The sequence below is a fragment of the Hemitrygon akajei genome, chromosome 1, assembly GCF_048418815.1.
Source record: "Hemitrygon akajei chromosome 1, sHemAka1.3, whole genome shotgun sequence".
NCBI classification, from domain to species: Eukaryota; Metazoa; Chordata; class Chondrichthyes; order Myliobatiformes; family Dasyatidae; genus Hemitrygon; species Hemitrygon akajei.
Genome location: NC_133124.1, coordinates 36,966,836 through 36,989,728, shown reverse-complemented (window position 1 = coordinate 36,989,728; position 22,893 = coordinate 36,966,836). Strand labels below are relative to the sequence as shown.

The following is a 22,893-nucleotide window of genomic DNA, read 5'->3' as shown; positions in this document are numbered from 1 at the left end:
TGCAATCACATTGCTTCCTCGGTACTATTTACCCGTTTATCTGTCTTCGTATCATCTACAAACTTTGCCAGAAAGTTATCAATTCCATTAACTTAGACAGCAGAATATCACATCATTTGATATTGTTCCTGCTGCATTTATGTAGCAGAAAAAAATCAGTTATATTTTTAATGAGTGATATAAGCCACATTTATTTGTGCATAAAATTAAAGTTTGCAAATGGATTATGAGCGTGTTAACACACATCATGTTCATTATGAGTATGTCGTCTGCTGAAGGCTAGATCTGTGGCATTCAAGTCTGGCTATTCAGGCCTGTACCTGAAAACCAGGTATGATTTGCGGAAGGCTATTTCAAGGGCAAATAGACAATTTCGAACGAAGTTGGAGGCGACATTGGATGCACGGCAACTCTGGCCGTGTCTGCATGACATTACTTCCTACAAAGCAAAATCCAGTAGCATGAATGACAGTGATGCCTCACTACCAGATAACCTCAACGCCTTCTATGCCTGTTTTGAAAGGGAGAAAATAACTACAGCTGTGAAGATCCCTGCTGCACGTGATAACCCTGTGATCTCTGTCTCAGAGGCCTATGTTAGGCTGTCTTTAAAGAGAGTGAATGCTCACAAGGCAGAAGGTCCCGATGGAGTACCTGGTAGGCTCTGAGAACCTGTGCCAGCCAACTAGCAGGAGTATTCAAGGACATTTTCTGACTCCGACAGTGGACCAAAGAAAGAGGGGGAAGATGTGATTGGTAGTGTGATTCCCTTGAAGCTGGCAAAAGTGTTGAAAGGTGATGTTTATTGATACACTTCAAAATGTTTTATCGATTCTTCTTGATCAGTCATTTTAATATTAATGACAGATTGGAAATGTTTGCTGGTTCTTCAAAGTTCAAAGTAAATTTTATTCTCAAAGTACATATATGTCACCATATACAATCCTGAAATTCATTTTCTTTAGGGCATACTCAATAAATATAATAATCATAATAGAATCAATGAAAGACCGCACCAACAGGGTGGACAACTGGTGTGCAAAAGACAACAAACTGTGCAAATACAAAAAGAAAGGGGAAAAAGAAATAATAAATAAATAAATAGTAACTAGAATATGAGATGAAGAGTCCTTGAAAGTGAGTCCATAGGTTGTGGGAAAGTTGAATGATGGGGCAAGTGAAGTTGAGTGAAATTATCCCCCTGGTTCATGAACCTAATGGCTGAGGGATAATAACTGTTCCTGAACCTGGTAGTGTGAGTCCTGAGGCTCCTGTACCCCCTTCCTGATGGCAGCAGTGAGAAGAAGGCATGACCTTGGTGATAGGGGTCCCTGATAATGGATGCTGTTTTCCTGTTGTAATGGCCCATGTAGGTGTTCTCAATGGTGGGGAGGGTTTTACCAGTGATGGAATAGGCCATATCCATTACATTTTGTAGCATTTTCTGTTTAAGGGCTTTGCTGTTTCTATACTAAGCTGTGATGCAGCCAGTCAATATGTTCTCCATGACAGATCTATAGAAGTTAGTCAAAGTTATAAATGTCATGCTGAATCTTAGATGGGATTGTTGGCCTTAAATCGGAAATAACAAAAATGGCTGCATTGAAAATGCAGCTTAATTCACAATCAAATATAGAAGTTTGAAACTAAGTATGTTTGCTAATGTATGTCCTGGTTACTTATGATAATTCAGACCTGTGTGAAAGCACAATCTTCACACTGAAAATGATAGATGATTTCCTGATTGTAATAGTGTAAGGAGTTGGGCGGGGGGGGGGGGGAACAAAATATAATCAGATTCAGTTTTATTATCACTGACTTAAGTCATGAAAGTAGTTTTGTGGCAGTACAGTGCGGGTAAAACAAATTACTAAGTTATAATAAAAGTAAATAATGCAAAATAGGAATAGTGAGATCAAGTTCATGGACCATTCAGAAATCTGATAGCAAATGGTAGTGTGGTCTTCAAGATGCTGTACCTACTGCTGATGGTAGTAATGAGAAGAGGGCATTTCCCATTTGGTGATTGTCATTGGTGATGGATGCCACCTTCTTGAGGCACCACCTTAAGAAGATGTCCTCAAAGGTTTGTGCCAGTGATGACCTTGTGACATCAGACATAGGAAATAGAGAGGTGGCTGAGTCTGCAACCCTCAAAGCTCTTAGGATCTTGTATTTTGGCACCTTCATACTAGATGGTGATGCAACCAATCAGAGTTCTCTCTATTTGCAAGAAATTTGCAAGAGACTTTGGTGACATACTGAATCTCCTCAAACTCCTAATGAAGCATAACCACTCCGTGCCTTTGTTGCATTTGCATTAATGTAGTGGGCCCACAATTGATCCTCAGGGGTGTTGATGCTCAGGAACTTCAAACTGCTCACTCTTTCCAGCACTCTATATGATTCCAGAGTGAATATGTGGTAACGTTTGAAAGGATGGACTAAATCAGGTAAAAATTAGGATCTTGACAGAAAACTGTTATTAAAATCAAAACATGTTGGTGACCCAATAACTAATGTTAAATACAGAGTTGTTATATCAAGTGTTTGGAGAAAAAAGCATTAAAGACTTCCATACTGAGATTTCTGGTATCGTGAAATGAAAGTTTTAAGTATTGGTTTGGATTGGGTTAAATCTTGAACTGCCATTCTTTTACTTGCTGAAACATGAAATCAGGGGCGCCCTTTACAGAGATGGAAATGACAGGCCTTTCTAGGGTGAAGATTGATTATTGTGAAAAGGCATTAGTAATTTCTCATTAGTCACAGAGTTACTCAAAATAATTTGGGATGAAGCATGTTTGGTCATTTCTGGCAAAGAGTGACTGATCAAAGCATTAGATTATTTTCTGATGTCACAATTCACTGGAAGATCAAGTCCTAGATAGCCATCCTTTTTATTTGAATGTTCAATGAAAATGCTGTTAAATACAAATTGTCCAGCAATTAACCATGTGGTGGAGAGATCAATGATAAGAAGCATGGACAGATGGGTATTGAAGGAGCACTCATTTAACAATGAAAAAACAATCACACTATATCTCATTCCCTAACAAGTTAGGTCCTGCTGAAATAATACTCAATGTAATTAAGTTATATGAGCAAAAGTTTGAGGGGAAACTAAGAGAGGCAGTTGGAACTGTTACGTACCCCGTAACTGGGTCACTTACCAGCAAAGATAGAGAGGTCTGTTGAAGTCTGATGGTACTATTTTTAACAGTATTTATTGATAAAAATACACAAAAATAACATCGATGCAAACATACAGATAATATACATCGTCAATACTAAATCTAAAAGCGCGGGTATAATAATAAGCAATAAGAAATAGCTCTATCGTTGTCTAGGGGATAATGTATTGTTCGATGGAAATATAAAAGTCACTCAAGTTCATTCAAGCTGCAGGCTGCAGCCTTTGGTTGGAGTCAAGAGAGAGAGTTTAAACTTGCCCATTCCTTTTATGATGTCAATCCCTCGAGAGTCGTTGGGGCTGATTTCTCCTTTGTGTTAGCAAAAGCCGTTCTTCCGTGGTAAGGCCCACCAATTCCGAGGCAAATGGAAAAGGACGCACGTGGACTTTCCACCGGCTGTCGCTATTACGATGTTACAGGATTTCTAGCGTGTCTTCTGGTGCGTCTGAGGGGCTGTTCCCACAGACCCTCTTTTATCCCCACTCACGGGGTCTCAGATGTCAATCAGGGTGGAATGATGCCATCCCCCAACCAGCCCACATTGCCTGAGGGCTTCCACGAAGCACAGTACTCAATACACAATTCCGTCTCCAAGAGACAATGGCCGTTTCCCATAGCTTTGTATCGCCAAGGGGCCAAGACATTCCAAACGTCTCTCTCTCATTTCCTGGGTCTCCTGACCTGAATTAATAGCGATCTTGTGATTCTCAAAAAGGAGGGGGCTACTTTGGGACCCTTCGACCCCTCAGAGTTGGGCACAGGCATAACAGAACACATAGGAAAGTTTGAAACAAGTTACAGAGATCGATGTGCTAAATCTGAGCGTGTTCCTGTGAACACCACCTGAAAAATAGGACATTCAATCTTGGTCGTTTTGAAAATCTGTAGGAATCCAGGTACAGGGTGCTGAGATAGATTTTCCAGTGTTAAAATGCATGAGGACTGCTAATGGAGAAGACTGACAGATGTGTCAGCTGCCGTCACTCAGAATGTTCCAGATTTAGGGTCTGCTTATATAAATCAGCTCTCTTTTTCCCTTTTTTCCATTACAATATCTGCTCTTCAAAGCACAACCTGTGAGACTCTTTGATCCATCAAGGTACTGTATACAAACATATGTTCCTTTTTTTCCTTAATGAAATCCCTCATTGCTTTCAGTTTATTCTTTGAAAATTGTCCAGCTATTTGGAGCCTTATGGGTATCTTTTTGTATTCTGTTTAATTTACATGTTGTTTTCTTTTGCTTGATGGACTATCCAAAAATCACTTGCTCTTAAACCTGAGTATTAACTTGTGTAACATTATTGGCTTATTTTTGTTCTGTTGATGTTAATGTTGGTGACATTTAGCGCTTAGTAAGAAGTGGCTCACAGTACAAGAGTTTATAATATTTTGTACATTTATTCTACTCATTTTGCCATGTGTGATTTGATTCTGCTAATGGTTAGGTTTTATAAAGCCGAAACATAAAACTAATCAAAAGGAAAACACAGGAGAGCTGTGGATAAATTGTATACTGCGTTTTACTTGTAGCAAGGCGTGTAGATAGTGCTCTTTATGAAACTGCAACTTTTTACCTTTTTCTCGTCCTTGTATGGTCCATTTATTTTTGTCTGCCTAACATGCTCTTTGTATGTGTTCTACTTTGTTGCATTTTCTGGGAGTTTCAACTTTAAACCTGCATTGGTCTGGTGTATGTGAGCCCCTGCCTCAATGGTAACACAATTTGTTCGATCAGGCAGGTTTCTGTTCAGATGTTACAATTCTGTTCACACTCACTTTCAATTCCATTGCTACAGCGATTTGAACTGCTCTTTTAGTTGTGAGTTGTGCAACATTAAGCCCATTGTTGAGTTGACAATGCTCAGGCAATCTCTTTAATTCAGCCATGAAAGCTGAAATGGACTCTCCTTCATTTTGATTCCACTTATGAAACCTAAAGTATTCTGCAATCAACAACAATTTCAGTTCAAAATGTTCCTGCATTAATTTCACAATATCAGCAAAGCTCATTTCAGCTGATTTGGTTAGAGCAGATAGACTTCTAAGCAAAATGTATGATCTTCCACTCAGCATAACTGCTGAGTCTTCCCATTGGCTATTCCATTTGCTTTAAAATATCACTCAGTTCACTCAGTATACATCACCCAGTTACATGTTGTGCAGTTGAAAGTGCCTTAACTTTCTGATGTAGCTGGCCATTTCTAATTTTTATTTATTATTATCATTATCACCTGGTACTCACTATTTATGAACCCATGAATTTCATCCGTTTTCTGCCTTTTCTTTAAACTCAATGTCTTTCTCCTCTTGTGAAGAAAAAAAGAACCTGCTGTGCTACCAGAGATAAGTAGTCATCTCAGTTTCATTTTAAAACGTACTCATTGCCACCATTATGTTTTGTAACCCCAAAACATGAAACTAAGTGACAGAAAAAAACAGGGAGCCAGGGATAACTCATGTACTTTGTTTTTAGTTTTAGTGAGGTGCGACTTATGGCACAGTGGCATAATGACACACACATATGACCTGGTGGCGTAATGACATATACCATTCACATACATTTACATATAACCCATAATGAATTATTTAAACAACAAAGAATGCTTAAATATATTTAAAATATTATCCAATTGTTACTGAAATATTGAATACACAACACTAACCACTATTGCAATATGATAAATTAATTTCTAATCTATCAATATACTGTGGGATGTTCTGTGAAAAGAAGGAAAGAAAGAATTGAAATTTTTGCAGTGTATTAGTAAAATATAAAAAGAAGTTGCTATTCATGTTGTTTCTACAGCAATCAATTCTTTGGATTATTTAATTAATATAAAAATTATTACATTACCGCTATCTCTCTACACAATTGCCCTTTAGCAGTCATTCAGAATCACTTTTGGAAATTAAGAAAACAATTGACAGTTCTATTTTTTAAAAAATCCTTGTGTGAGATATTGTACATTGCAGTTTTATTTTTATCATACCCCTAACCCCATTGGCAACATAAAAAATAAGGAAGTAAGCTCACTAATATCCTGTTTGAGCAGAAATGCAATTTCCTTGGTCAGTGAAATTGTTATAGCTTGTTCTGCTGTTTAAAGCTGTTTTAGATCATGACTTTTACTACTTAAAATTTCAAGGATCCATTTTAAGTGACGTTTTTCTCTGTTTAAGTTTTTTCTTTTTCCACCATCATTAATAAAAGAAGCTTTATTTTTCCAGGGTAAGTGTTTTGATCTCATTTCATAATCTTTTAATTAACTCTCTTAACCATATCAAAAGGTGATTGAAGAGTTTCATGTTTGAATTTGCAACTACAAAACACACTTGTGTGTTTAAAGTACCATTTGTTATATTTCAGTACGACATTGTGGTTATTTGTACTTCAAATATTTATTTGAAATAAACAATTTTTGTGGGCTAAATTTTACTGCAGTCTACACAATTTTGTCAACATGTATGCTTCGACTGTTCCCACTCAGTCATTAGCACAGCATATCACTCAGCAGAGTCCCAGCCACTCGACACGCTGGTGAACTCCTCAGGAACTCCAAGGGGATAGCGCAAACTTTTGCAGATTTCCCAGCTCTTAGGTAGAAAATGTGCCTACTGAACATGTCAGGTTGTGGCATTGGGACAACGGGGCCATTGTAAAGAGTAGGAGAAACGAATAAAATAAGTTGTTATTTTTATTTGATTTATTTTAGTTGAAATACTTTAAATGTTTTTGTTTTAGTGTTATAACTTTTAAATTTATTTTAATTTTTATGTAAAATTGGATGCTGAGTATTGTTTGAGTATTTGTGAATGTCAATTGAAGCAGTAGCCTTGATAGCTACTCTGCCTGAAGATGGGTGGGAGGGAGGTGGGGGTTTGGTGGCTCACTTGTTATCAAAGCCATTTGCCAGTGCAGTGAAGATAAGTGAAGGAGTGGTTGGAATTGGAGTGAAATTATAAACATGTGCAGTTTTGCAAATGGTGAAGCATGGACACAGTCATTTAACATAGCAAAGCACTCTATATTCATTCAATAATTGAAAGTCCTGATGAAAGGTCTTAGCTTGAAACATCAGCTTTGTCATTCTCTATAGATACTGTCTGACCTGTCAAGTTTCTCCAGCATTTTGTGTGTGTTACTCTGGATTTCCAGTATCTGCAGATTCTCTTGTGTGTATTAAGAGGAAACTCATGGTAACATGGAGATTTTATCTGGGATAGTAAAATAAGAAAAGATGTTGTGATTGCAATTAGTCATTGATAAGAGAATTGGGTAACACGTTCTTCAGAATCAAATAATCCCAGTGTTATGATTTAGACACTAAACTGTTGACATGTGCAACCTAGGTTTCTATCTTTGATAAGGAAGAAAGTGATAATTGATATAACCTACAATTTAATGAATTCATTGAAGTGGACATTTCTTTGCCTTGCACAAAATGCTGGTAGAACACAGCAGGCTAGGCAGCATCTATAGGGAGAAGCGCTGTCGACGTTTCGGGCCGAGACCCTTCGTCAGGGCTAACCAAAAGGAAAGATAGTAAGAGATTTGAAAGTAGTGGGGGGAGGGGGAAATGCGAAATGATAGGAGAAGACCGGAGGGGGTAGGATGAAGCTAAGAGCTGGAAAGGTGATTGGCGAAAGTGATACAGAGCTGGAGAACGGATCATGGGACGGGAGGCCTCAGGAGAAAGAAAGGTGGGGGGAGCACCAGAGGGAGATGGAGAACAGGCAAACAACTAAATATGTCAGGGATGGGGTAAGAAGGGGAGGAGGGGCATTAATGGAAGTTAGAGAAGTCAATGTTCATGCCATCAGGTTGGAGGCTACCCAGCCGGTATATAAGGTGTTGTTCCTCCAACCTGAGTTTGGATTCATTTTGACAATAGAGGAGGCCATGGATAGACATATCAGAATGGACCAAGCGTAGGTGTTTCGCGAAACGGTCTCCCAGTCTGGTCCGCCAGAAAAAGTAGGATCTCCCAGTGGCCACACATTTTAATTCCACGTCCCATTCCCATTCTGATATGTCTATCCATGGCCTCCTCTATTGTCAAAATGAATCCAAACTCAGGTTGGAGGAACAACACCTTATATACCGGCTGGGTAGCCTCCAACCTGATGGCATGAACATTGACCTCTAACTTCCGTTAATGCCCCTCCTCCCCTTCTTACCCCATCCCTGACATATTTAGTTGTTTGCCTGTTCTCCATCTCTCTCTGGTGCTCCCACCCCCCCCCCCCTTTCTTTCTCCTGAGGCCTCCCGTCCCATGATCCTTTCCCTTCTCCAGCTCTGTATCACTTTCGCCAATCACCTTTCCAGCTCTTAGCTTCATCCCACCCCCTCCGGTCTTCTCCTATCTTTTCGCATTTCCCCCTCCACCCCCACTACTTTCAAATCTCTTACTATCTTTCCTTTTGGTTAGTCCTGACGAAGGGTCTCGGCCCGAAACGTCGACAGCGCTTCTCCCTATAGATGCTGCCTAGCCTGCTGTGTTCTACCAGCATTTTGTGTGTGTTGTTTGAATTTCCAGCATCTGCAGATTTCCTCGTGTTATTTCTTTGCCTTGTCTGTTGTGCTTTATTCTAAATCAGGTTTGTGGAAAAACATAATTTTCTTTCAGACTTGCCATACCATGTATGCTTTTTTTATGTACACGACTCCTCAGATAGTGAAACAGTTCATACCCAAATGCAGCAGGACCTGTACAATATCCATGCTTGGGTTTACAAATGGCAAGTAACATTCGAGCCATACAAGTGCCAGGCAATAATGATCTCCAACAAGAGATCTCTGGCTATCATCCCTTGACATTCAGTGGCATCACCTTTACTGAATCCCCTACTGCCAACATCCTGAGGGTTACCATTGATAGGAAACTGAACTGGACTAGCCATATAAAGACCATGGCTACCAGAGTAAGTCAAAGGCTAGGAATCCTGCAGTGTGTAACTCACCACCTGACTCAAAGCCTGTCCACCATCTACAAGGCTCAGGTCAGGTGTGTAATGGAATACTCGCCATTGTCAGCTCCATCAACACTCAAGAAGCTTGACACCATCCAGTACAAGGCAGGCCATTTGATTGGTACCCTTTCCACAAGCATCCAATCCCTCCACCATCGACAAACAGTTGCAGCAGTGTGTACTATCTACAAGATGCACTGCAAGAACACAACAAAGTTTCTAAAACAGCATCTTCCAGGCCCACGACCACTACCATCGAGAAGGACGAGAATAGCAGATACCTAGGAACACTACCACTTGGAAATCCCCCTCCAAGTCACTCAGTATCCTGTCTTGGAAACGTATCGCCGTTCCTTCATTGTCACTGGGTCAAACTCATGGAATTCCCTCCTTGACAGCACTGTGGGTGTACCTATACCTCAGACTGCAGTAGTCCAAGAAGGCAGCTCATCATCACCTTCTCAAGGGCAGCTAGGGTTGGGCAATAAATGCTGGCTTAGATGGTGACGCCCGCATCCTGTAAATGAATAAATAAAAAAAACGCAACCATGAGATTCATTTTCTTGTGGGCATTCACAGTAAATACAAAAAAAATGAGAATCATTGAAAGACTGCACCCAACAGGACAGACAAACAACCAATGTGCAATAAGACAAAATGTCTAAATTTTAAAAAGGAAAAATAATTAAATGTAATAATAATAATAAATAAATACACAATGCATATCGAGAACATGAGATGAAGAGTCCTTGAAAGTCACCCATAGGTTATGGAACAGTTCAGTGATGAGTTGAGTGAAGTTATCTTCTCTGCTTCAAGAGCTTGATGGTTGAGGGGTGATAACTGTTTCTGAACATGATGATGTGAGTCCTGAGGCTCCTGTACTTTCTTCCTGATAGCAGCAGTGAGAAGAGAGCATGGCCTGTGTGATGGTGTCCTTGATAATGGATGCTGCTTTCCTGTGACAGCACTCCATGTAGATGTGACCTGTGATGGTCTGGGCTGTATCCATTACTTTTTGTAGGATTTTCCATTTAAGGGCATTGATATTTTCATACCAGGCCAATACAACCAGTCAATATACTCTCCATTGCACATCTAGAGAAGTTTGTCAAAGTTTTAGATGATATGCCACAGCTTTGCAAACTTTTAAGGAAGTGGAAGCACTGCTGTGCTTTCTTTATCATGGTACTTACGTTCTGGACCCAAGACAGATCCTCTGAAATGATAACACCAAGGAATTTAAAGTTATGTTACTGACCCTTTCCAGCTCTGATCCCCTGATGAGGACTGGCTCATGGGCCTCCAGTTTCCTCCTCTTGAACTCTATAATCAGCTCCTTGATCTTGCTGACATTGATTGAGAAGTTGTTATTGTGGCACCACTCAGCCAGATTTTCAATCTTCCTCTTAAATGCTGATTCATCTCCACCTCTGATTCAGCCAATGACAGTGATGTCATCAGCAAGTTTAAATATGGCATCGGAGCTGTGCTTAACCTCAGAGTTGTAAGTGTAAAGCAAGTCGAGCAGGATTAAGCACATGGCACAAACAGTCTTTCCAAGGGATGCAATAATTTGCACTTTTTCCAGTACAGTGTACAGCATTTGTTGTTCACTTTGTAGTCTCCTTGACACTGAAAAGACCAAATTGCATGATTTGGCCATACCTATAAGGGCAATCTTGCCTGCTGTTTACTTCCCCATTCCACACCCACTGACCTATCCGTACATGTCCTTCTGAAATATTAAAATAAAGCCTAACATAAGCTTGGGGAACAACATCTTGTTTTACATCAGGGTTTGTGCTGCCTAATTTTGTACAACTTCAGGCAACTTGCTTTGTTTCACAGCATATGTAGAGGGAAATGGACAGTTGATACTTTAGGTTGAGAGCTGAAACATTGACTGTCCATTTCCCTCTGAAGATGCTGTCCAACCTGCTGAGTTCCTCCAGTAGTCTATTTTTTTGTTCTGGATTCCAGCATCTGTGGTAACTTGTGTCTCCAACTCACTTTATGTACCTGTTTCAGAATGGATCTTTATCATCTATCTGTGACAAAGTTATGTCTCTCCATTATCACTGCCTGATCTGTTGGGCATAAACTGCAGCTTGGTATTTTGCAATTTTTACACTGCCTTTTCTGTATCCTTTTTCTCCAACCCTCTTAAATGTCATTGTGTCGATAAACAAAGAACCGTGTTCTCCCTTGCTGGCTGCCCCCATTAACCCTTTGACTAGATGAATTCACTTATTGCTTACCCCCAAGGTCATGTCCTATCAGAGATACTCCCATCCCTCTCTTCGCAACTTAATCCTAACGTATTTTCTCTCCTTCCCAGTTCTAATGAAGAACCTTTCACCTGAAACATTAATTCTGTTTCTTTCTGTAAATGCTGCCTAACCTGCTGTTTCCAGCATTTCTTATTTTTATTTCAGAATTTTTCAGCATTTGCAGTTTCATGATTTTCATGACCAGATTGGTGATTTATTTAGAAAGGAACATGATTAACAAAATCTTTATAATTGATATAAGAAGGCTCATGTGCATAAATTATATCATTAATTGTGTTGAAGACTCGATATGACTTTGTACTCTCGTACTTCAAGATATTTATGCCCGCATCTCATGGGAAGCAGGTTGGGACTTAATATACTATACATAAATACTACTTGTTTGTAGTCTGGGATACAGTTTCAATTCTTGCCTATCTGAACCCAAGTTAGGATCCATATTCAAGGCTGCAGTTTTAATTATATATTTCAGATATTTATATATCATCACCTGTTGATTTCAGCTATTTGCAATTTATTCCCACTTATGAACCTGCCTTCCATCTTCCCCAAGTCGTTATTGTTCACATTAATCTGTGGTTGAACACCTTCAAGTTTTATAAAGTCCTTACCTTTATTTTCCTTTTGTGTTTTTACCCTTCCTTAACTTTGTTACTTCCTCAAACTCTTCACTTATGAGATAACTGCACTCCTACGACTCTACTTCTGCACATCACTATTCTTTAATTGCATATTTGTTGGCAGAAGTGCCTTCAGCTGCCAAGGTGTGCCTGGAAATTCCCCCACTTTTTGTTTAAAGACATTCCTTTAAACAAACCTCACTATTATTGAGCAATTGGTCCAAATTCAGTCTCCCTTGTTGAGTACCATGTAAAGCTCAGTATTAAAGAGCATTGTGTTAGTTCACATTAAATCCCAGGCTGAGGATTAGTTTGCTCCTGCATACAAAGAAATTTCAGAGTTGTCATTTTCAAAGAATAATGACAATGTATTGTATACTGACTGTTTCAGCATCATTATTCTGAAATCTGATTTTTAGCTCTGCTTAAGATCTTGTTCCAGTCATTGCTGTGAAGCACTTGGAAAGTTTTACAACATTGTACAAATGCAAGTTGTTATTTTCAATGTGGTAGTGTTTGGATTTTGATTCTGCTCCTCAAGGATTCAGCTACACACCCACTGTAGATCCCAGATGAAACTGGTCGATCCTGAATGCAGTGACACAACAACAGTGCAATGTGCAGTCATTAAAAAATTATGTTAGTGAACTATTGGATTTGGAATTTTTTCCACAATTAAAGCTAGTTTCTCTACATGATTGCAGTTCCGGTCACCTATCTACAAAAAAGATACCAATAAGGTTTAAAAAGTGCAGAGAAAATTTACAAGGATGTTGCCAGGACTTGAGCATCTGAGTTTACAAAAAAGTTGAATAGGTTAGAGCATATGAGAATGAGGGCAGATTTGAATCAGAATCAGGTTTATTATCACTGGCATGTGACGTGAAATTTGTTAATTTAGCAGCAGCAGTTCAATGCAATACATAATCTAGAAGAGAGAAAAAAATAATAATAAATAAAATAATAAATAAACAAGTAAATCAATTATGTATATTGAATAGATTTTAAAAACTGTGCAAAAACAGAAATACTATATTCAATGTTTCAATGTCCATTTAGGAATCGGATGGCAGAGGAGAAGAAGCTGTTCCTGAATTGTTGAGTGTGTGCCGTCAGGTATTGAGGGGTATAGACAGGGTAAATGCAAGTAGGCTTTTCCCACTGAGGTTGGGTGAGACTAGAACTAGAGATAATGGGTTAAAGGAGAAGGTGAAATGTTTAAGGGGAACTTGAGAGGGAACCTCACTCAGAGGGTGGTGAGAGTGTGGAACAAGCTGCCAACAGAAGTAGTGAATGTGGGTTTGATTTCAACCTGAGAAATTTGAATAGGTACATGGATTGGTAGCTCGATGGGACTAGCAAAATAGTGGTTCAGCACAGACTGGATGGGGTGATTGGCTGTGTTCTTTGCTGTAGTGTTCTATGACTCTCTGATATGATTTTTATGGTTATTTCCATTGGTTACTGTATTTATCCACCAGTAAATTAATTAATTTATTATTTAGCAATACAACACAGAGTGTACCCTTCTGGCCTTACAAGCCATGCCACCCTGGCAACCCCTAAAAACCCAATTAACTCTAACTTGATTGTGGGACAATTTACAATGACCAGATAACCTACCCAGTGTGTCTTTGGACTGTGGGAGGAAATGGGTGTACCTGGAGAAAACCCCACACATTCAACAGGGAGGACGTACAGACACTCATTACAGAATGACACCAGAATTAAACTCCAAACTCTGGAATACCCTGATGTGTAATAGCGTCACACTAACTGCTACAGCACAGTGATTTTTGTAATACAGGTGTCCCCTGCTTTACGAATGTTTGCTTTACGGCACTTCGCTTTTACAAAAGACCTACATTAGGAACCTGTTTTCACCTTACAAAGAGGATTTTTGCTTTTACGAAAATTTTTCCCATATAACTGAATGGTTCTTTGCTTTATGCCGTTTTGCCTTAAGAAAGGTTTCATAAGAATGCTCTACCTTTGTGAAGGTGGGGGGCACCTGTATTGTGGTGCTCAGTTGAGAAATACCATTTTGACTGAGCTTCCAACCCACAATGAATAACATGCTTAAATAGAATTAAAATGCCTGGGCTTCTGAAAATAGATTAATAAATATTAGACTTGATAATTCAGTTTGTAGCATAAATGCATTTGAAGACTAACCTTGACAATGGAAGGGAACTTTAGGAACTTTTTGTAGCATTGCTCACAGGTTTTCTGGGGCTTGGGTTTTGATGTGAACTATAATGGCTGCTCACCCTATCAATCCAAGCTTGCCCAGAGAGATACTGACTCGCTTTGGACAAAGGACATCGCTTCCATTTTCCATCTGCTTTCCAGGAACCTCAGATTGAATATTCAAAATTCTCCTTTCCACTGTGTTCATTGTGGACACTAGCTTCCCCAGCATCCAGGACATCTTCAAGGAGTGAAGCCTCAAAAAGGCCGCATCCATCATTAAGGACAAACATCATCCACGGCATGCCCTCTTGTCATTGTTACAATCATGCAGGAGGTACAGGACAATAACTCAGGAATAGCTTCCTCCCTTCAACCATCAGCTTTCTCTGGATTTTGAACCCATGCGCACTACCTCTCTACTTTTTTTTGCTCTATATACACACTTACTGTAATTCAGTTTTTATTATTGCAATGTTCTGCTGTTACAAAGCAACAAATTTCACAACATACACTAGTGATATTAAACCTGATTCTGATTTGCATTAATTCTATGAGGTTGAGAAACTGTTCTTTACTCTGAAAAGTAACAAAATGCAGAAGGTGTCAACAAATCTTTTGGTATGCAGGAGAAAAGTTAGTGTGGGCCTCTCAAATGATACTCATGAGGAATAATGATAAGTATAAGATTTAGCCCATTTTGATTAAAATAGGATTAGACATTAGCTTCATGAGAGAAACATAGAATGGTAGTAGATGGTTCTCTGGTTGGAAGTCTGTGACTAGTGGAGTGCCTCAGGGATTGGTGCTAGGTCCGTTGTTGTTCGTCATCTATATCAATGATCTGGATGATAATTTGTTAAATTGGATCAGCAGATTTGCAGATGACACCAAGATTGGAGGTGTAATGGACAATGAGGAAGACTTTCAAAGCTTGCAGTGGGATTTGGACCAGCTGGGAAAAGTGGACTGAAGAATGACAGATGAAATTTAATGCAGACAAGTGTGAGGTGCTGCACTTTGGGAGAGCCAACTAGAGTAAGTCTTACACATTGAAAAGTAGGGCACTGAGGAGTGCTGCAGAACAGAGAGATCCATGGTACCTTGAAAGTGGTGTCACTGATAGATAGAGTCGTAAAGAAGCCTTTTGGCATATTGCCCTTCATAAATCGATGTACTGAGTACAAGAGTTGGTAAGGCCTAATTTGCAGGTTTGGTCACCTACCTATAGGATTTGTTACGTATCCCATAACTGGATCACTTACCAACAAAGATAGAGAGGTCCGCTGAAGTCTGATGGTACCATTTTCAAACGTTTTTATTTATAAAGGGGCACAAAAGTAAGGTTAATACAAACATTCAGATACCATAAGTCATCAATACTCAATCTAAAGCGCAGGTATAGTAATAACCAATAAGAAATGAACTCGATCGTTGTCTAGTCCACAACGTGAAACCCCAGCGGTTCCCAAAAGGGAAAAGCCTGCAGACTTCTGAGTGACTCTTTATATTTCAATTGGACTCAGTATTATCTCCTAGACAACGATAGAGCTTATTTCTGATTGATTATTACTATACCTGTGCTGTAGATTGAGTAGTGACGACTTATATTAGCTGAATGTTTGTATTAACCTTACTTTTGTGCCCCTTTATAAATAAAAACGTTTAAAAATAGTACCATCAGACTTCAGCAGACATATCTATCTTTGCCGGTAAGTGACTCAGTTACGGAGTTCGTAACAATTGGGGCCTCGTCTCGTGATTTGACACCAAATTGGAAGGGCTAGTCAATCGGGATTGTAAGTCAAAAAAAAAAAAAAAAATTGGGATCTGGTACGCAGGTAGCCAGACGGGAAACCAGCAAAGATGGACGTGGGTGAATTTATGAAAAACCCGACTATGGAGGCGCTAGGGATGGCCACCAAATCAGACTTGTTAAATTTGGGGAAGGGGTTAAACCTCGCAGAGGTGAAGTCGTCCATGAAAAAGCGGGAGGTGCGAAGGGCCATAACTCAGTATTACATTGGGGAGAATGTGTTTGAAGCAGAGGAGTTGGAAAACATCCCTGAAAAAGTACCCGCTAGTACGACGGATCAGTTAGAGATAGAGAGATTACGGTGGGAACATGAAATTAAGTCAAAAGAGCTAGAAGTGGCCGAGAGAGAAAAGGAACGAGCAGAGACAGAGAAACAAAGGATCCATGAATTGGAGCTGGACAGGCGAAGGCAAGAGCGAAGAGCTCAAGGGGTAGAGAGAGGGGAGGGGGACGATTTAGCCGGAGGTAGGATTTGGGCAGCCATGATGCCGACCCGCCGACCGGAGAGTACGGTCTCCCCGCCCCTAGAGTCCTAAAGCTATCACGCATGCGCGGTCACTCGCAGCCTGTCGAGAAAAGCAGCTGAGAACCAGAGCAGTTTAAATCGGGCCAGTAGTGATTTGGCCAAGACGTTTTTACCGACCCTATACCACGAGGGTTCCGAGGGTGGTAAAACAGAAAGTAGTAAAGTGAAAGGGGGTAAGGGCGAGGAGATAGCCCTCCCCTTAGTGAAGAGAAAGGTCCTAGAGGTAGGAAATAAAGATGAGAAACGGATAAAGCTGTTAAAAGGTCCAGAGTTGGACATGGTTGATCTGTCTGGTTTGGCAGAATTGTTTGGAGAAGTTGAGAGTTCTAAAGGTGTTTCCGATGGTCCCGAGAGTGAAATGAGGGCAGTCTTAGAGAGGAAGGGTATCCTTGCTGTGGAGAAGTCAGCTGAAACGGCCGAGGAGGTTGTTTCAGCTCGCAGGGTTGCGCCTTCCCCAACGGGGGGCTGCCTAGAGAGTAACTGGAAGGATCGGGGGATGTTAGAATTTGAAAAAGGTACGGGTGTTGAAAGCCTGGAAGAGGCCAATGTCCCGTTTGAGTGTGTCCAAGATGGGGATGCACGTGGTGCTGAACCTAGTCACGGAGCTCAGAAAAAAGCTGAGGTATTTGACTCAGCTGGACGAGACGGTCGTCCTTTTGGAGCAGATAGACTTGGTTTGGGAAAAAAAAGGGTTAACCTTGGGAAGTGTGAGTTCCCAGATGGTTGTGCTGAAGGGGGTGTTCAGAGTTAATGTGGAGTTTACGAATGGGGAGATAACTGTTGTTGTGGAGGGAGGCAGAAAATCTGTAATTCCCAAATCGAAGGAAGAAAATTTAAAGTGTAGATTGGTGCCGGCGCATCGATTACAGGTTGATTTGGAATGTAAAGGTGCCCCACATGCTATTGTTATTCAAGAAAGCGCTGTGAGGAAACCAAAATTTAAATGCGGCCGGAGGGAAAGGTTCGAACTGAAACCCATCAGCCTGCATGGTCTGGACAAAAGGGTTAGCTACCTGTGTAACATTAAAGAATTGGGTGGAAATTCCCACGATGGTCTAGGTTTGGGACACGGAGTTAAGAGAATAACCCTTATGGAAAAGAAAGGCGGGAGAGTACCTCGCCAAATTACTCAAGTTCCCCACGGGGGGACTCACCGGAAAAGAGGCGACGGTTAATGGGGATGCCATTTTTAAACAGAAAAGCCGGTTGTACGGGGTTGCGCCAAGGCCTGTGAATGATAAAGACGGCCCCTTTGGAGACCTGCCGGTGAAGTGAAAACGACTGAAACGATTAGTATTCGCATAAACTTTTGTAGATGCACCTAAGCTAAGATCACACCTCTTTACGTTTTGTTGCTGAAGAAAATAAATAAATAGGTGGTTATTGAACTGAAGTTTGATGCTACCAGACTTGAGTACGGTACGTGATGTTAAGATATTGAAGAAAGGGGCACTGTAATTGTTACCTGTTTAGATACTGACTGGACTGTATAACGGTAGTACTCTGTGAAGAGAAAAGCTTGTGTAGTATGTTAGAGTCCAGAAAAAAAAAGAAAAAATCCTGTACCAACCTGTTTTTAACCGCTGGTAAAAAACGTTTAAGAGGGGAGGTGTTATGATCCCAGCTCCCTCCCTTGTGAGAAACGCAAGGGCCCTAGTGAAGGGCCAATGACCCAAGAGAGAGACGTGCGGAAGTTCGCGTTTCCATAGGGATGAAAAAAAAGGCGACATTGACTATTGTCTCATGGAGACCACGTGAAAAGCCCTCGGGCAAAGTGGGCTGGTTGAGAGAGAGATCGCATCACCTGCAACCTGATTGACACCTGCGATCCCGTGAAGAAGTATAAAGGAGGGTCTGAGGGGGGGACAACCCTCAGACGCACCAAGGAGACACCAAGGAAGCACGATACTGATTCCCATGGGAGCGGGAAGCCATTTTGAAGGAAGTCATGTGCGTTAGATTCCGAATTTTGAATCTGTGGCTGGAACCAACGGAAGACCACTTTTAACTAACAACGGGGAAGCCTGCTCCCCTGATTCCAAGGATTTGCTCCGTAAAGACAACGGACAAGTGTTTATCCTTTCTCAACCATCTCTCTCTCTCCACAACGTGAAACCCCAGCAGTTCCCAAAAGGGAAAAGCCTGCAGACTTCTGAGTGACTCTTTATATTTCAATTGGACTCAGTGTTATCCCCTAGACAACAATAGAGCTTATTTCTGATTGATTATTACTATACCTGTGCTGTAGATTGAGTAGTGACGACTTATATTAGCTGAATGTTTGTATTAACCTTACTTTTGTGCCCCTTTATAAATAAAAACGTTTAAAAATAGTACCATCAGACTTCAGCAGACATATCTATCTTTGCTGGTAAGTGACTCAGTTACGGAGTTCGTAACATAAAGGGGCACAAAAGTAAGGTTAATACAAACATTCAGATACCATAAGTCATCAATACTCAATCTAAAGCACAGGTATAGTAATAACCAATAAGAAATAAACTCTATCGTTGTCTAGGGGTAATGTATATATTGTCCGCTGTATATCTGAAAGTCTCTTGCGGTCACTGCAGTTCCACCAGCTGCCGTCTTTTGGTGGTGTTGCGTTGGTGCACTTTGTTAAAGAGAGAGAGATAGAGATTAAATGAAGCAGTTACCCGGCGGGGTTTTTTTCCAACCTTTAGGAGTTCGATTCGTCGAAGCCTCGTTGGGGAATGGACGCTCACTTGTGGCCTCCCCTGTAGCTAAGCCGTTCTTTCGTGGTGAGGTCGTCAATCCCAGGCAAGGAAAAGACGCACACGAACCCCACCACCAGCTGTCGCTCTTAAATGCTGTTGCAGGATTTCCAGCGTGTCTTCTGATGCGTCTGGGGGGCCGTCTTTACAACCCCTCTTTTATCTGTACTCACGGGGTCTCAGATGTCAATCAGGTTGGGATGATGCAATCTCTCTCCATCTCTCCACCCATGTTGCCCTGAGGGTATACACGTAGTACAGTTCCCAATTCACAAAGGTGTCTCCACGAGACAATGACCACAGTCGCCAGCTTTGCCTCGCCATGAAACGTGGGACACCGCACGTATCTCTCTCTTCTCTTGGGTCATTGACCCCCCCCCCCCCCCTTCACTAGGGCTCTGGCGATTCTCACAAAGGAGGGGGCTGGGATCATAACAGACTACAACTAACGGTCATGGGTTAAGGATGAAAGGTGACATGTTTAAAAGGAACATGAGGGGAAAGTCTTCACTCAGAGGGTAGTGAGAGTGTGGAATGAGCTGCCAACACAAGCGGTGGATGTAGAGTCAATTTCAACATTTGAGATAAATTTGGACAGGTACATGGTTGGAAGGTTATGCCAGGTTATGGTACAGCTATAGACTAGGCAGGTTAATGGTTTGACATGGACTGAATGGGCCAAAGGCCCTGTTTCTATGTTCAATGCCTCAATGAGAAGGTTACGTAGGATGCAACTTTTTTTTAAAAGCCTAGAAGCAGTTATATTTCCTTGATGGCGTTTCTGATGACCTGCAATTTGGTAGAGTCATAGAAAAGTACAGCAAAGAAACAGGCCCTTTGGGCAATTTGGTTCATGCCAAACGATTTAAGCTGCCTACCCCCATCAACCTGCACTGGGACCATTATCCTCTATGCCCCTACTATCCATGTACCTATCCAAACTTTCCTTAAACATTGAAATCCAGCTTGCATGCACCACTTGTGCTGCCATCTCGATCCACACTCTCACAACCCTCTGAGTCCCCTCATGTTCTCCTTAAACTTTTCACCTTTCACCCTTAATCAATGACTTCTAGTTGTAGTCCCACCCAATTTCAGTGGAAAAGCCTGCTTGCATTTACCCTATCTATACCCCTCATAATTTTGTATACCTCATTCAAATCTCCTCTCAATCTTTTATGTTCCAAGGAATAAAATCCTAATCTATTCAGTCTTATAACTCGGGTCTTCCAGACCTGGCAATGTCCTTGTATCTTTTCTCTGTACTCTTTTAACTTTTTTAATATATTTTCTGTAGGTAGGTGATCAAAACTGTACACAAATAAGGCCTCACTATTGCCTTATATGACTTCACAATAATATTCCATCTCCTGATTTATGAAGGCCAATGTGCCAGAAGCTTTCTTTATGACCCGATCTACCTGTGACACCATTTTCAATGAATTATGGACTTGTATTCCCAGATCTCTTTGTTCTACCACACTCTTCAGTGCCCTACCATTCATTGTGCATGACCTATCCTGGTTGGTCCTACCAAAGTGCAAAACTTCACACTTGTCTGCTTTAAATTGCATCTGCCATTTCCCAGTCCATTTTCCCAGCTGATTCAGATCTGACTGCAAGCCATAATAGCCTTCCTCACTGTCCACTATACCCCAATCTTGGTGTCATCTGCAAATTTGTTAGTTAACCGCATTATCATCTAGGTCATTGATATAGTTGACAAACAACAACAGATCCCCGCAACACTCCACTCGTCACGTCCCTCCAGTCAGAAAGGTAGCTTCCTAAAAAAAAATCTGTAAGATTGATTAGAAATGACCTATTACGCACAAAACCATGCTGACTGTCCTTACTCAGTCTGTGTCTTTCCAACTACCTATATATCCAATCCCTCTTAATACCTTACAATAACTTCCCCGTTACTGATCACAAACAAGAGAAAATCTGCAAATACTGGAAATTTGAGCAGCACACACAAAATGCTGGAGGAGCTTAGCAGGCCAGGCAGCATCTACAGAAAAAAATATAGTCGATGTTTTAGGCCAAAACTCTTCGGCAGGACTGATGTCAGGTTCACTGGCACATAGTTTCCTGGTTTATTTTTAGAGCCTTACTTGAACAGCAGAACAACATTGGCAATCCTCTGGTATCTCTCCTATTTGTCACTAAGGATGTTTTAAATATCTCTGCTAGGGTCCCAGCGATTTCTGCACTTGCCTCCCACAGGGTTTGAAGGAACAACTTGTCAGGCGCTGTGGATTTGTCCCCCTTAATTTGCCACAGGGTAGCAAACACCACCTCCTTTGTAATCTGTGCAGGGTCCATGAAGTTGATGCTGCTGTGCCTCACTTCTGTAGAATCTCTGTCCACCTCCTGAGTAAATACGGATGCAAAACATTTATTTAAGTTCTGCCCCCATCTCTTTTGGCACCACACATGAATTACTGTTCTGATCTGCCAGCAGACCAATTTTGTCCCTTGCAATCCTTCTGCTCTTAATGTATTTGTAGAAATCCTTAGGATTCTCTTTTATCTTGTCTGCTAGGGCAAGCTCATGCCTTCTTTTAGCCCTCCTGATTTCTTTCTTTAATGGTCTGTTGCATTTCTTATACTCCATAAACACACCATTGTTCATACCTGCTTATTCTACCTGCATATATCTGCCATGCAACTCCTTTTTTTTCTTAACCAGGGCCTCAATATGCTTTGAAAGCAAAGGTTCCCAACGCATGTTATTTTTACCTTTTATTCTGAGAGGCACATACAAACCTTGTACTCCTAAAATTTCACTTTTGAAGGCCTCCCACTTGCCTCCTCCTCCTGCCAGAAAACAGCCTGTCCCAATCCACACTTGCCAGATCCTTTCTGATATCATCAAAATTGGCCTTACTCCAATTTAGAATCTCAACTCACGGGCCAGACCTGTCTTTTTGTATATTTACATTGAAACCAATTGCATATGATCACTATATGTAAAATGTTCCCCTACACAAACTCTGTCACCTGCACTGTCTCATTCCCTAATAGCAGATCAAATATCGCACACTCTCTCGTTGGAATTCTATGTACTGTTGAAGGAAACTATCCCGAACGCATTTGACAAACTCTATCCCATCTAGTTCTCTTATAGTATGGGATTCCCCGTCAACATGTGGAAAATTGAAATCACCTATTATAACAACCTTGTTTCTTGCAATAGCCTGTGATCTCTCTACAGATTTGTTCCTCTCAATCCCTTGGACTGTTGTGTGGCCTATGATATAACCCCATTATTGTTATCATACCTTTCTTATTTCTCAGTTCCAGGCATAATGCCTCACTAGATAGTTCTCCAATCTGACCTGATTCAACACTACTGTGATACTTTCCTTGATTCCTCCACTCCTTTAATCTCTCCCGCTCCGTCGTTTCAAAAACAGCTGAACCCCAGAATACTGAGCTGCCAGTCTTGCCCTTCCTGCAACCAAGTATCACTAGTGGCTACAATTTCATAATTCCAGGTGTTGATCCATGGTAGTTCAAACATCATGCTCATCATCTT

At 40.9% G+C, this 22,893-nt stretch overlaps 1 protein-coding gene across 6 annotated transcripts in view; it reads left to right on the top strand.

The window, feature by feature from the left end:
- The window catches only part of sgk3 (serum/glucocorticoid regulated kinase family member 3), a 100,867-nt gene that overhangs the window by 32,676 nt on the left and 45,298 nt on the right, over window positions 1–22,893 (top strand). The window contains exon 1 of one of the 6 annotated variants that reach the window (XM_073041302.1): window positions 6,303–6,426. The exons of the other annotated variants lie outside the window; for them this stretch is intronic. The gene's annotated coding sequence lies outside the window, so the exon portion shown is untranslated. Of the gene's footprint in view, window positions 1–6,302; window positions 6,427–22,893 lie in introns of those variants that run through there. 6 annotated transcript variants of the gene reach the window in all.